Consider the following 17,037-nt stretch of genomic DNA (forward strand, 5'->3'; position numbering starts at 1 on the left):
CGCAGTCCCACCACATGTAAAGGCTTCCTTTGCGCTATAGCTGAACAATTTCACTTTATGATCATGTGTCAGCAAAGCACTCGGGTGAAGAACACAAGCATGCCAACTTTCTTGCTCTCCATCCTGCTCTTCCGGCTCCACTATGTACCACGCGCGCGGGAAACCAAGTTTATTCTGCAGTGAGTCCGCGCAGTTGATTTTATACTACCAATAGTACCATCGAATTTTTTACTATCCATAGCGCTATCGATAGTATTTTTTACCATCGATAGTTCGATAGTGACTCAGCTATCGATAGTATCGATAGTACCATCGATAGTTCTGCATCACTACTGCTGACCCGAAGGTCGCGGATTCGATCCCGGCTGCGGACGTCGCATTTCGATGGAGGCGAAATGCTAGAGGCCCGTGTACTGTGCGATATCAGTGCATGTTAAAGAACCCCAGGTGGTCGAAATTTCCGGAGCCCTCCACTACGGCGTCGCTTATAATCATATCGGGGTTTTGGGACATAAAACCCCAGATATTGTTATTAACGCTGGCCTTACGTTTGCCAAGGCGATGCAGGGAAAGAACTCTGCAAGCGGAGTTTTTTTCCCCTGCCTTCCCTTACGTATTGTAGGCAATGTGCCCTGTTTTGCTTACATGACGAGCCCCACCTTCTATCTGTTTTTCTTCGCGGCGACTTTAGAGTGACCGCACTGAGAGTTTCGCAGTGGGAGGCTAACGTGCTGTAAGAAATGACGCTGAAAGCAGTGTGCTGCAGTGCGCGACTCGCATCTCGCAGGAAGTGTGGCCCCCTCTGAGATGCACGGACTACCTTTTATTATTTTCATACTTGGTAGACACGATGTTCACCTACTAATCTACTGACCTAATTGGTCAGGAATCTTAGATGATCAAATTCTTCGGTTTCCTCGCATCCCTCATTACCATTGTCTCAGTCATACAGTAATGTCAATAAACACTTCGTACGGTCAGAGAGCGCTAAGTAACCATCATTCATTAAGGCGAGAGCGTTGTATGGCTCGTGATTTTAAAAATCCAGGTTTGGGCAGCGCGACCACCATTGGTACCAAAACTCGAGTAGGCCGATGGAGGCTGTGCTACAACGGGTGAGGTGGAATATGCTTAAGGGTGAGGGTGGGACGACCAATGGAATTGACTAATAATGTTAAAGTAGTTTAATTTATGAATGTCTCTCCAGAGCATAGCCTACTGTGGTCTTATAAGCGTCAGCTATAGGGGTTAAATTTTATTACAGCGCCACCTACATAATATGTGTCCGCCGTGGGAGCGATTGGCAGATAAAGTGGGCGCTGCTAAGCGCGAGGTCGCGGGTTCGATTGCCTGCCATGGTGGCCGTATTCCAGTGGGGACGAAATGCAAGAACACCAGCTTACTTTGATGTAGGTGCACGTTCAAGAACCCCAGGTGTTTAAACCTATTACAGATTTCCCCACTGCGGCTTGCCTCATAATGACAATGTGGTTATGGAACGTAAAAACCCTTAAATTATTATTACTACATAGGCCGCTCGGCGACAACAGAAATAATACGTGAAAAACAACCCCGTACACACGCTTCGTCATTAACGCGATAGTGTCACATACCGAGTTTTGCCTAAATTAATGTTCTCCATGTCCTATCATCTGCTTATTATAATAATTCTCAAGTAGCCACGTGAATGCGCACGTGGACAATTCGGAATTACAGATGCTCTTGTCGCAGGATAAAAAAAACCATATATAAAGGCAGAAGATTATGATATTCCTCTAGTTTTGCTTGCTTTGCTCGCTAGGCCATCTTCTGGCGCTGCTGTCGCATGCGAAAAGCTACACCGCAGTGTGTATTTTCGCGGGGTGCAAGTCAAGAAATGGCTTCTCCTGGTCTTTGTATGTTTTTTTTTCAGTCATATTGCAAGATGAGAAATCCAAAACACGACTAGACGCTTAAGACGAGTGCGGTTTAAACCACAATGCACTGCGGAGAAAACATTCAGCCAGGTTGAATATAAACGCTTCGAGCTTTCATTTTTGGTAATTCAATTTACATAAACCAACACTCTACCAGTATCAAGTGTTGTTAATAATAATAATAATAATAATAATAATAATAATAATAATAATAATAATAATAATAATAATAATAATAATAATAATAATAATAATAATAATAATAATAATAATAATAATAATAACTGTTGAGCTTTAACGTCCCGATACCACGATATGATTATGAGGGACGCTGTCGTGGAGGGCTCCGGAATTATTGACCACCTGAGGCTCTTTAACGTGCGCCTAAACCTAAGATTTATTTCAGTATTTTTAAATATGGTTCGTCGACGCCCTGATTCCGTAGCACCTGCGTAACTGCTGATACTCGTCCGAATCAAATGCCTTCTCGTAATCTATGAAGGCTATATATAGGGGTTAGTTATATTCAGCGCATTTCTCTATCGCCTGATTGACAGTGTCAATGTGGTCTATTGTCGAGTAGCCTGTACGGAATCCTGCTTGGTCCTTTGGTTGACTGAATTCTAACGTTCTCCTAATTGCATTACCTACTATCTTTGTAAGCAGCTTGTAGACAACGGACATTAAGCTGATCGGTCTGCAATTTTTCAAGTCCTTGACGTCCCCTTTTTTATGGATTAAGATGATCTTAGTATTCTTCCAAGATTCGGGTACCCTCACCGTTAAGAGACATTTTGTATACAGGGTGGCCAGTTTTTATAACACAGTCTGCCCACTCTTTCAACAGATCTGATGTTACATGATCCTCACCAGGGGCTTTGTCTCTTTTTCCCTCCAAGGCTTTCTTTATTTCCCCTGTCGTTACCGGTGGGATGCCCGATTCCTCTGGGCTACTAGTACTTCTTACGTTATCTTCCTGGTTGCCCCGGCTACTGTACAGATCTCCGTAAAACTCCTCAGCTGTTTAAGCTATCCTACCCTTGTGTTAGTTCCTTTGCCTTCCTTGTCCCTCAGTACATACATCTGGTTTTTGCCTGTGCCCAGTTTTCACTTCACCGCTTAGAGGCTTCGTCCGTTCTAGAGATGACTAATGGAAACGTGGGACGAAGTTAGTCACGCGCGAGCCAGGCAATGTCCCCTGCCCCTGCACCATAAATTAAGTAAAACAATACAATTCGGCTTCCTAGATGAAGTTCAGGAGCGGTCTATGCTATTCGCGGATCCATTTGGAATCAACGTCCATCGACACTGTCGACCAGCTCAAGGTGAGGTTGTGATATTCAAAGAATACTCGAGAGCGTATAGTTAGCGTTTGCTAAAATAAAGTATACATTGAAGTATAAAGTATACTGAAATAAACTACAGATAGACCGCGTGCGCGTCGCTCGCACCATATATGCATCAATCGATAAGCTTTTGCCACCCTTCGTTGATACTAACTGCAGTTGCATTTTAGAAACGCTGGTTGTGCTTTCGCGTGTTGTCTAGCAGGTGAATGTATGCCGCAGATATGTATAGTCGTGAGTAAGATGACCTGCAACTCTGAAATTACCTTTTAAATAGGCCATAGCGGCTAAACGCCGCGAGCAAGCGCAAAAGTGTTCACGACACCAAATGCTCAAATGGAAATGTGTCTATGGCGATTCAGTGCATTACATTTACATTAGTGCATTACAAGTATTCGTACACTAAAGAATAATTCGGTGTTCGGCTCATATTGATGACAACAGAACGTCTTGACGACATAGGCACGCGGTTACACACATGCCGTTTAAGTGCTAAGTCCGATATACATACATACGCTCGGCAATACCTACACTGATTGCGTTATTCCTTTCACATTTCATGCGTAGAGATACATGCAGATGCGTTCGGATATGTGAATTGTTTTACGATGTAAGAATATTCAACGTGTTCTTTTCGTTTCGCGATCCCACGGAGCCAACGAGCAGCGGGCGACCGAATGGCTGGCTCGCTCGATGTACACACTTTTCCCATAGTGCTTCACGCTCCCGCGGGGTGTTCTGGGATTGCTTAAAAAGGTTTATTAGCAAGAATCTCCCAATGCATTCACCCTCTTTCCTTAGGCTATCATCTGTAGCTTTGCAATAATATCCCTCAATTAATTTTACTATATATCTGCACTTAAATATTATTTGCCTGTAACTATCAATTTAATTAATTACTCCTTTAAATTGCAGAAGGATCTCTTGAAGGGCCAGTTGGTATACCTGTTACTGCGTTGAAAACAGCGCGAAAACGGGACCAAGGGTAACAAACAACACAAGCACTTATGTTATATTAGCATTTGGGCCTTTTTCGCTGTGTTTTCAACGCAGTAACGTGTAGCAACTGGCCCTAGCTTCAACACAGCCTTCTGCAATTTGTTTCTCTTGCAGCAGGCTCTTTCGCACCCAGTGCTTTGTATAACACATCAATGTGCCAGCACTTGTATTGTTTCAAATGCGAAGCATTTCTTAGCGAACACCTGATACTTTGGGCATATCTATCTATCTATCTATCTATCTATCTATCTATCTATCTATCTATCTATCTATCTATCTATCTATCTATCTATCTATCTATCTATCTATCTATCTATCTATCTATCTATCTATCTATCTATCTATCTATCTATCTATCTATCTATCTATCTATCTATCTATCTATCTATCTATCCGCATACGTCTGGGTGCTCTGTTGATCGCCTCCTTAACTTGGTGTAGACCGAAATTTGCAGGGGAGGGTAAGAGGATTTCACGAATATGACTGTCGGGTCTTGACGTGAATAACGTGAAAATCCTGTCGCGTACGTCGTGAAACACTTTCCTGCAGACACATGTGGCACATACCCGTTTACCACGTGCCGCGGTGTATGGGTATGCGCCACAGGCGATAGATAGTTCATATCAGGAACGGCGAAACAAACATTGGTAATTTAAATGCTAGAGCGTTAAGAGAAACCAATATCGGCAGCGTTGACCTCACAAATGGACAGAATAAAGATTATTATCTCAGCAGAAACCCAACCCAAGCACAACTCTGCGTGGCAGTCACGCATTCTATCACAGAGCCACGCCAGGGCTACAAACTAGTTCGAAGAAACGGACTATGCAGGCGTAATGTCGGTGCAACATCCATTGTGGTTGTGGTGCTGGGTATCTAATTTTACAAGAAAGCAATAAACACTGCATATGCATCCCTACGATACAGGCGTCATATCAGATTAATTGATGTGGTTCGTTGGCTCTGCTTTTATAGCAGTCTAATAAACCTTACATTTGTATTTCTATGATTCAGTAAGCTATACTGAAGCATTTCTCGACCCCGGCGGAACACATTAGCGAAAGTTACGTATGATATTCACATGATTGCAGCATAAAGTGCACTTAGTTTCGAAAATACTGACGTATGTGTTCTAACGTGAGGGCTGACGTTACGTCGCACTGTACGTTACCCTTTAAACGTCAGTATTGTCTACGTGCCTGGTAAGCCCACGTTGTGCGCACAGTTACTACACTTAAAAAAGCACGTTGATCCACCTAGTAACGCTAGGCTCAAAGCCATAAAATACAGCGTAAAAGTACTCGATGACTGCTTCGCATGAAACCGATTCCCACAACGCGTGAGATCTGCCAAATTTTTTTCCTTAGCCTTTGTCCAGTTTTCGCGCTGTTTTCAAAGCAGTACTCCTTTAAATCGTGATCTATCGTAACTGTTTCTTGTGGCACATGTCAGTGATTAATGGCACCTATATTAAACGAATAATTATAATTGATTACGAATTAATGATATTTATCGCTGCTAATAATTAACGATATTCTATTATTTCCCGCCATCGCACTATAACTGCACAAAACTGTCAGCAACGCTCAGCGCACACCGCGCATCATTGTTCGAGAAGCTTCGCGATTATTGTAGATTGTTTTGTTAAGATTGCGCGCAAGTCGCGAACACTCGAGCTTATTCTAGAACTTGCGCGATAACCAGCAATAACGCTGGAATATTCGACGGCACATGTATAAATGCGACGCGCTTCACCGCTTGTCAGCTGATCGACGGTGGACGCTCTGTTCGCCGCAATCAGTGCATACCGTGTGTATTGCTGTAAATTAACTTTCCCTTTCTCGGCCACAAGTACGGGCAAATAAAGAGTTTCATCTTGGACACGTCGCCTGCGGTCGTCGTCGACGTCACGACTACGTGACATTATACTATCTATTGTGAAGGAAAAACAGCGCTACAAATGGACGAAGACTAAGGAAGAAAACACGACACAGGCGCTGAACTCGCAATCTTGAAGCGCTTTTGTAGCGCTGTTTTTTCCTTCACAATGATTAATCATTAATCACCAACTAGCCCAAGTTTCTCTTCTAGTGCAGCTTATACTATCTATCTTGATTATGTCCTACACTGACAGCTTTCACCCCTACATTTTTAAAATATGTTGAATTCATCGTCGCCATTCATTAGTCATGCACTTCATGCCAAGGTGCGATTATAGACCAACATTATAGTAAGTCATTCCTAATGTGCATTCTGGGCTAACGTAATTTTAAAAATTCGCGCAGCTTGCACTGAGTCGCGCAAGGCTGTGCTAGAGGGGAGCTGGTCGACACTTGGTTGGTCCTGGCTTGACCAGCCAAGTGTCGACACGTGCATTCACACGCCGATGCACGAAGTGTTCACGGGATCACACTGTAAATCACGAGTCTAGACTAGGTGTTGACAGGGTTCGATTGGGTATCGCTTGGCAATTGCAACACCAAGTAGGTCACAACACCAGTAAATCACAACACCAAATGAATCTGCTCAAGCAGATTAATTATAATAATTAACTGTAACGGAAAAACAGCGTGAGAACACAGGGACGAAAGGGGCACACACACAACGCTCGTGTGTGTGCCCCTTCCGTCCCTGTATTCACGCGCTGTTTTTTCGTTACAGTGCCAACAAACCAACGAGCCCGCCGAACTGCAATAGCCTAATAGGTCTTAGTGGCACATTGGAGACTTGGTCTCGATTAGCTTGCATCCCAAGTCAGACTAGCCTTAATTTTAACTTAATTAGTTTAATTACCCAAACTCGCACATTCGAGGTTCAGCCTCGACTAGCTTGCATTCGAAGTCAATATAAGGCTAATGAACTAATTAGCATAATTAATGCTAATTTTGTCTTAATCAGCGTTATTAAGTCTTAATTAGCATTCGCTAATTAGCATATGCCGAGCGCGGCATGACTATGCAACAAGAATCTCAACTCGGCCTAATTATGGCTAATTAGCCTTTGAGTATATATGCATGGCTAATTAGGTTTTGCCCTGCTCAACTAGGCTTAAATAGGATTGGCTATGATTCACTTGGCTTAACTAGGCACAGTTATGCTGAACACGCCGGCATGATGATGATTGCTTGTCTACATCGCGAGTCAGACAAAGGGTGGGATAACAGCTCTGCTGTAAAAATAAATATTTTAATTGTGCTGCAGTGTCGTTAATTGCCAATTAGCAAAACATTCTAAATGTATTCAGCCTCTCCCTCTATGATTTCATTTGATGCATTACAATGATATCGTCCTATTAATTTATTGACCATCTACTCACACTTGATAATTGCCTACAACGATCACTAATAAACGATAAAATATTTTTCTCTTGCATAAAATTTGATTTGCCACCTTTAATCACTCGGTTGCATAGATTTCCCCCAAAATCATCCCTCACTACTAACCATCGATCGCTACCACTAAAGATGATTGCGTGTTGTTATGTATCCCTTATCGTAAATTCATACATTGAATACGGTATAGATTTCATGTACGTATGCTTCTCTACTGAAAGCCTTCTATTATGAGCTTAAAATTGGTGATTAATCATCGTTACAAGTGATGACTTATAGGGTCAGGGTGCAAATGTGCGTAATGTTACTGAGTAAACCTCAGTCAGTGTGAATACCTGCGGGTACGTCATTGTCAAATGTGTTAATTATCCATAATAATTAAGCTAAAATACCCCCAATCCCTAACTAGCAACTTAAGATTCTTATATCTTTCATCCTCTTCGTCTCCACTCCATGTGATACATCACAACGTGATCCTCCGATTAGTTGATTTTTATTTACCCCTTTCCTATTTAACACTAAGTGTAAGTATTAATAATTCCAGAGTACGATTACCATCTCTTTTATACCTTTGATTCTAAATTAGCTATAACAGTAGCTACTCCTAGTTACATGCGATAGCCATCTAGTATTAATGGTGTACGTTGCAATACTACCTATAAATATATGATACATGTCCTTCTGTACTCACCGCTTTCAACAATAAGCTTTATATAAATTGTTAAATTCATTAGTACCTTTGATTACATATACTCAATAGAGGAAGATTCGCATGCGTATCAATGTCTCTTGTTAATTATTACTTGCTTTGAATTGCGAGGAGCTATTCTCGTTTTTGATCATCTGTTCTAATTAACCCACGATTTCTCATTGCTAATTATCAACGAATGAACTCCACAGTATTCATACCCTCCATATCTTGAGCAGCTTATAGAATAACAAACTTGTATAAAAACACTGACATTTTCCCGTGTTTTCGGGCCACCGAAAACACTATGAAGCGCATGCACTCCTATAAGGTGGTTTCACTGCAATGCACCTTTTTACAAAAGTTCCCGTCGAACCTCGGAAACTTCGCCAACATCAGCCAAACTTCACAGGTACGAAGACTGAATCATCTAGATTGGATCACTTTAGTGATTTTGGCAGGTGAGAGCGCATTGTTTTTATATAATTTTTTTTAATTCTCTCCTATGGAGTTTCACATAGCACATAAAAGTGATTCTCGAACCCAGGAAGTTTATGGGAATAAAACAAAACTTCTCGCACTGTGAGATGATGACTCCCAGATTATACGGACGAAGTGATTTAAGCTTATATTGAGGCGTTGCACTACAATAAATGTTTAAAGGTCGTTTCCCATTCAGTGACGTTGCCACTCAGCAGCCAACGCAACAGATGGCGCTAGTTGTCGATGTCCCGAATTCCTGGACATGATATTCAAAGCGATGCGCATAACAATTTAACGGCGCGTCGCAGAGGTTATAAGAGCTTTCCGTATCATCCTGGCAACTTGTTCCCATTAAAACGAAAAGAATATCAGTAAAAATATAATAAATAAACTGTCGTGCTAGTCCATAGTAAAGTTAGTTGCTCAGGTTGAGGTCGTCAGCTACCATCCTGTCCAAGTGGTTGTAGGGAAAGAAACGTCAGCATGTTTGCTCGCGCAAGTGACGAGACAACATCGACAGCGTTTGCAAGATTAGGGAAAGAAGGGTGAGGGCGGTCTTTGTAACGCAAAGAGGGAGGAAGAATCCTTTTGCTTGCTCGTACATACGGTGACTGGCAAGCAGGAAAATGTTGCACGCGCAGCAATAAGTGCTTCCCGTGAAGCCACCATGTGCTCGGTGCAGAAGGAGCCTAATTCGTCAGAGGCAAGTGCCACGCCGTGCAATCCTCGTCGGGAGGAAGCCTGGCAGCTGGAGTGAGGCGCTCGCTGCCTATAGTAGTGATATCTTGTTCGACCCGAACGAGAGGAAAACGTGTACGCCATGCAAATTCCCGTAATGAGGGAAAAATGCAGCGACGGTATGAGTAAACACGGTCGGTTAGTCCTATATGTTCACAACACGCTACTGAAACGCAATATTTCCGGGACAGAAAGAGTAGATGCGTTGCTTCCCGCTATCAGGAAATTAGGATGAATCCAAATATAGTGTAATAAATGCACTCCCATCCTTTCGAACAATAACTTCAACAGCATTCGTGTACTTTTGCTGTGACGCATTCATAATTATTTCTGCCTGTCGCAACGGTGTGCGCTTTGATGATCAAAGTGGTGGACATAATAAAACTATGAGATGGTTTCGGGCGATTGCATAGTGACAAGAATTGCTTTCTATAGCGACATCACGGGAGTATTTGACGTCCCAATATAACGTCTACTTGATATGAATAAATGGCTCATTAACATCGAGGTCCACATAAAAGTTTATGTAGTTATAAACTCCCTAACAGCGATGACTATTACCAAAAAAACTTCTATGGAAGCCGGAAGTGTGGTTCGTTGGGCTCGTTCTTCACACAACTGTAAAACGTTAAAGAAAAACCACTCGAAGTAGACTTAACACAAGCGAAGAAACACACAGGACGAGCGCAGACTAACAACTGAAGGCTTTATTGCTTCAACGCAATATCAAGGGAAATTGGCGAAAAAACACGGCACATGAAACTTCAACCCTTCGTCAGGATACAATGGGCAGAAGCTGTCAATAGAAAATATTACAATCGTTGCGAATGCATTACGCACATGTGTGATAATTAAACTATTCGTTCCTTAGCGTTAAGGGCGGTTCGCTTACGCAGGTGTCGCCCCTTAGATTTGTAGCGAACGCCTCGGCCATCAGACGACACTACATACCATTGTATTTTAGAATGATCTTGCAGTTTCCGAACTCTGGTGTGCACCCGCACGTGCTGCAGTGGAGTGCCATGTTGCTGCCTTGCGGTACCACTGTACGCTTGCACTGCGATATTACATCTCGTACTGTGACGCCTGACACAGGACGCATATATTTGTGAAGCATGAAAATTACTTTCAGTGTAATTCCAAGCATTGGCGTGGCTCTGTGGCTGAACATCTGCTTGACACGCAGGAGGCCCGGGTTGGATTCCACCTCGGGTTCATCATTTTGTTTATCTGCATCAATGGCAATTTTTTTGTCACGGACAATGATAATTTTTCGCTCACAACCAACGACGCCGACAGCGAACCTGGAATTTCTGCTACACAGACTATGTAACGCTATCACTGTTAATATGCAGTAGAAACGCAGACTTACACAAGTTATTGAGCGGCAAGGGCTGCTAAATTACAAGGAAAGCACAACATAAATGAGCACGTGCTCGAAAACAGCGACTGAAAGCAGCGTCTGCATTAGCGTGTCAACAAAAACGTTTCTCTTTGATGATTCATAGTCTGGTAGATCAGTGCCTGATATTCGCACTTGCTTCCTTTCATATAGCAAATTTCCTGGTGTAATACACGTGTTCGCGTTAAAAATTTTAACGATAACTGTAAGCCGCGTAATGCGTAGATATATGACCTGTGGCAGATGGGAATCATACAACATGTCCCGTATTCACATGAACGTTTTACACTAAAGATTTTCTTCAGATAATATTTCAGCCAATCACGGTGCGAGAAATATCATTAGCGAACGCGGCTGACCAAAGAGAGAATGCAATTACGAAAGCGAAGCTATGTGAATACAGTTCCCGATTCCAAGAAAAAGGGAAGTGTAGTCCCTTTTTTACGGGGCTACACTTCCCGTAAAAGACACTGGGGAATCAGGTGGTGTGGTAAAATTAGGAAATTCGCAGACATAGAGTGGAACCAGCTAGCGCTAAACAGGGGTGATTGAAGGTCTTTGGAAGAGGCTTTTTTCCTGCAGTGGGGCTAAAATAAGACAATGATAATGACAAGGACAATGATTGCGTCAAAGTGTTGCAAACGTTCGTTGAAAGATATGTTCTCACAAAACGACAGCTAAGTATACTAAAAGAAAACAGAATGTGCGAATTAGGCACCCGCATTAATTGTTGTTTCTTAGTGTTCGTCTCGAAATTACGTTACCCGTATATCATGACAGCGATAGTCGAGAGCCTGTGAACAGCTCGAAAATTATACGCGCCAAGATGTCAAGGTTGTGCGTATGGATGGTTCTCATACTCAACAAGTTTTAATACGAATGTGCACATGAATAGTAGTGATCATACTTCTTCATGAAGGTGACTGCTGAAAAGCCTTAGCTCAGGGACGTCCCCAAATAACCTTTTCACGAGTAATCTGGACATCCCAGAGGCCTTTTCGAAAACTTACGCGGGAAAATACTGAATAAAATTTTTGTAAGTTCAGCTGATAATTCATTGGGAGGCTCCGTGAACACCGAGTGGAAGCAATTAGGTACATGGAAATGCAATCGAAAATATAGATGGTTAAATCTGAAACAGTGGGCAGTGTCGTAGATGTGAACAGCTTGAAGTAGGAACAAGTGAGAATGAAAATCTCAAAGCCTGCATTGCGGAATCTATTAAAAAAACGTGCTAAAGCATTTTCTCACAGCACAACCGCTGATATTCACGTGCTCATGAGCATGAGCGCATGGCTTGAATAGGTGAGTACAGAACCTAACAGCGAGATACTGACTTATTCCTTCCCTCTTGCGTAAACTGGAAGTGCGGTACCGCGCACCTTGTCATTATTGTTTGACGCAAATACTCTTAGCATCGGAAGACTGTCTGAGGAACATCACATTGCCTAGGTTGCGGTTGAGACTCTACGTTCACTTCGTTTTTTTCTTTATCATTCCATTGCTCAACACGTCAGAATGCTTTCCCAGTATGCTCAGAGACATAGAGGGAGGTGTCTGGTGTGAAATTGGAAGTAAGTTAAACCTTCCCAAATCACCCATCGCACTTCAAGAAATATAGTAAGAATATAGTTAGCAATGTCTGACCACTGCGAACATCCAGTGTCATCGCAGATTCCGCAACGCTAATAAGGGAGTACATCCAGAACCCAAGTTTTAGAAGCGCGTCTAACTAATCCCGCAGGAAGTGCAACTCTGCAAAAAAAGTTTGACCCTTTATGTAAAAGAAAAGTTTTCACTCAACCTGTCCGTTTTTTCGATATCCTTACAGTAGAACCCCACAGTTACGTTCACGGGTGCTGTGTTTTCCTTGCTGTTACCTCGTTTTCGCCCGGCCCCGGCATAGCTCCCATAGTGTCCAATGCATTGCGAACTCCGCTATTAGGTCGGAACTGTGGGACCATTCCTGAATTGTATGTTGCGAACTGGCCCTTCGAGAAAGCCCAGGCTGTGATGTCGAGTTTTCTTGTGGCTTGTCTTGGTCCGCTTGGTGGTTTGAGGATCGGATTTGGCCGGCAGAAGCGATGAGAGCGACATATGTATATAATGCTTTTTCAAGTCCCGCCACCACGAACACTACATCCGAGATCTGTAGTTTTAGATTAGTATTCGTTTGTAGATTAGTATTCGTTGCCCCGAGTCATCCTGTTCGCGTGCAGAGTGGTCTCATCGCTATCGCGATTGTAGGAAAAGCTTTTCGTGGTCTTCATACGTTTCCTGTCTCTTTTGTGGTCTGTCGTGTTGGGCGTGTGTAGTCGCCGAAAGCCCTATGTCTAGTCGCCGAAAGCCTTGTGCTGATTGGGCGTGAGAAAATGTGCCAGCCGACTCTGAATCATTTATTCAAGCGAAAGGTTTGAATTAAAATGCTGTGCCCCTCGTCATACTCTAATTTCTCATTTTTTCCCGTTTCGTGGCTCTTTTGATTTCCGGCTCTTATGTTATTTTTTATGGTCCCCTGAAAAACGTATCAGCGGGGTTCAACTGTAGCACACTACATAAGCTTCCAGAATATTTTTCAAGGTAAAGAACGGCAGTTCATCAGCGTGGCCGAAATCTCACTGTTTCTTGGAGTGCTGCAGGCAACAGAGAGTAAGGCCAAACAAAAAAAAGGCTTCTAAAAGGCAAACAAGTGTTTTTGCAGCGTTTGCCATCCTGCAGGTGTTTGACAGTATATATTCCTCATGTAATCAACGCATACGTATAACCGCGGCTTTGAAGTTTCGAACAGTTTCTTAACTGCTTTTGCGTTGTACACATGAAGAACCAGTCTCACTTTTTGTATTCGCAATGCACACGAACTATAGGTGGCGCGCGTGACGATCCAAGATGGCGGACACAGAGATTATCAACTTGTCGACGGCACATGGCGTGTCGTAAGAGGCCGGCCTTTTCTTGTCCCTGTCAGAGTTGATTCTCATCAGCTGTAAAATGCCGCTGCCTTTTACAAAACAGCTATCACTAGCGAATATCATGGGACACCTCGAAACCTCCGAAAAAAGGATTCGGTGTCTCGTCGAGGGCGAAGAAGTTCTGAACGCCGGCCACTTAATTTGTTGTGGCGTTAAAGCCTGCAGCGTTCGTGCCGTTAGCGTTCAAGCACTCTGCCTGCAAACGTTCCATGTCCGAGGAAAGCCCCATGAGGTGGAGTTTGTTTTCGACGTAAGCAGCCACATCAAGGTACGTACGTACTGCATGAGCTTTTTGTTTCTTGCAGCCGCAGTGGTCGCACATATGTCCACACCGTGCCAGATAGCGCGTCATGCTCCACATCGTGCCATCACACCCCGTGTAAATATAGGTGATTAGCTTGCTCAACAAGAAGTGCGTACGTGTTTATCTTACCGCGAATGACGTGCTTAACCTTACTGAAGGATGTATACAGCGCTAAAGTATCCAAAACGAATGATATCGCTTGGGCGCGTTTTCGGAGTGGGACAGAAAAGGTACGCCGATCTCTTTTAAAGTGGATTATAATCGAATACGGTCCGTGCACGCAACTATTCCAGAGCTAGGAACGGCGCGCAGCTGCGGATGCAGTTACGTTCCGATGCAATGAGCCTAGCGAGGCAGAGGACGCACTTCAGCGTGCCACCCAAAAAGTTTATTTCTTCCGTTTCGCCTGCCACTGCAACAAAAACGAAGTAGGATGTTGGGAGTGGAGTTGAAAGCAGTATCGTACAACCTACGTGGGTTAGAAATAGCGCCGCAAATAGTCGCAACCCAAAACCTTAATCAGTGTACGTACACATCGTTTCACACTTAGGGGAAAACTTGGAGCACATTGCAATGCGCTTCGGGCTTTCCCTTAAATGTGCAACAGCCAGTACCTTGCCATTTTTTTCTGTATTGCGAGTTACGCCTCTGTGCTACAGAATTTGATTTTATTCTGGCCAAGGTATCAAATACTCTAAATTCATGCACAGTGCGGCTGAACTGTGTGTGATGTGTGTGCACGCACGTGATGCAGAGTTGTTCATAACAAAATGTAAGCCCACAAGAAATACTGCTCTCCAAAATAATGCAATGTTCCTTTGATCTATAAAATAACTACCGAAAGCAACCAAAATTTTGGTCGTAAGCTAAACCACATCTGTTACAAATACGTAAATTCAGTTTGCAAATTTTATGTTTGCATAACTGACTAAATTGCAGCACCTTTAGGTAAACATTGTGTGGTTATGGCGCATGTGTGGATATGGTGAACCAAGTTTGGCAAATACGAGCTGATGTCTGGCAGCCGCTTCCCTTTCCAAGCCAAAGTGACTAATGTAGTAGTGCAATATTTATTCGGAATGGGTGTTACCATTTCCTGAGAGGTGGCATTTGTGTATAACCCACTTTCTTCTGTAGGGCCACTGCTCCTGCAAAGCCGGAAACTCAGAGCATTGCAAACATGTCATTGCAATGCTGCTACACGTGAACAGGCAAGAGCAGTTTTCTCTGTTTATTCAATTGCATAAAACACCAATCAAGCGTACAGATAGCAAAACAGAACCATGTAAACTTCCTCCAAAGTTTTCTACAGCAGCTGTCCCTGCCCCACTCTCAAGCGTAGCATACACACCATTCGAAGCCGTGCAATCCAAAACTCTGAAACAATCAAATATTAAAGGTGGTTGTACTTTTCCCTTTGCTACTTATGTCATATGGCCTCTAATGCTGCAGCAGTCAATCGTGCACTAATGCTTGTGATGCCCATCGTATAAATCGATGTGGCTTCTTCTGTCTCATGAAAAGTTGTTCGTTGACACTGAATGTTAATTCCACAAGCTTCACTGTCAAAAAATATTTATGTATGAAGAGCTCACCTTTTGTAGCATTTTTGCAATTAGCCTCTCCTCAAAAGGCAGCTGAAGACTGGTTGCACATGTATGTTTTGTAATAAATAGCTAAAATTACAAACGAGTGAATGAAGTCACTTGATGTTTCACTATGGTTTCTTTATGCTGTTTGGTTTATGCTATACTCCGCGACAACTTTTCTTGGCACCACTGTGGAAGCTACAGAGCCAAAGTGCCTGCATGCGCGCGCGCCATGAAATAGTACCTATATTAATTTTCTAATTCGAAAAGTTACGTAGCTCGAATAAATAAAGATTTCTTCATTATAAAAAGAGAACGATTATGGGAAGCCATTCGTGAAATAATGTTATTGTAAACTTCAAGTTTGTTTCTGTCTTTATTTTTTTGGACAGCACCACGTTTTCCTCACGCCTGCACCACATTTTCCTCACGCCTGCTCTCTCAGAGCGCTCAGAGTCTCAGTAAACATGGCGTCCGCGATGCCGCCTGGACCGTTGGCCTGAACCGTGTGCGGCTGCCAACTCACCGTTTCGTTCTCCGAAGAAGCTGTACTCTAAATGTGACAGAAAGTGGCTATCAAACCAGACCACGCGAGTTATCTGCAATGTCATCGCTGTAGTGAGGCGCCGTCAGCGTGACTTGTCTGCAAATGCAGTGTGCCGGACTGTCGCCGAGCTCACCGGAGTGAGTGAGCGAACAGTTAAGCGTATCAAGGCTGAAGCTCTGCGGGCCCCACTTGCCTCCCCGAAGCGCAAGAAATTGAATTTCTCTGGCCAAACTGAGAAGCGCATCACTGGCAAGACGCGGCTCCTGCGCTATTACACGTTTGCGTTGGCAGCATTGCGGCGCAAAGTGCACAGCTACTTCATGCGCAATGAAATACCTACGGCCGAGAAACTACGCTCTAAGGTGTGTGACCAGCGAAGCTTGATAAAATAATCTGCGTCAGTCTCTTTTTAATTAAGCGTGAGCTCTCTTTAAATCTAAACCCAATTCAGCGGCATCATGGTACTTGCATTCCGTATTTATTCGAATACAATGCGAGCTTTTTCTCCAAATTTTTGCTACTCAAGTCGCCCCTCGCGTTACAACCGTGATCGCGTTACAATCTAGCAAACGCCGTATTCAGGTTGTGGTGTGCGCTTGGTGGCGTTCATCATATTCCCATGTGTCTTATTTTGTTGTCTTCGGGCTTCACCGGCAAAGACTGTTTGGAATGCTCCGCGCTGACCGCGATGCGATGTTCCAGAAGCGCCACGATTGTTTTAGA

This window comes from Rhipicephalus sanguineus, chromosome 2 (assembly GCF_013339695.2).
Source record: "Rhipicephalus sanguineus isolate Rsan-2018 chromosome 2, BIME_Rsan_1.4, whole genome shotgun sequence".
NCBI classification, from domain to species: Eukaryota; Metazoa; Arthropoda; class Arachnida; order Ixodida; family Ixodidae; genus Rhipicephalus; species Rhipicephalus sanguineus.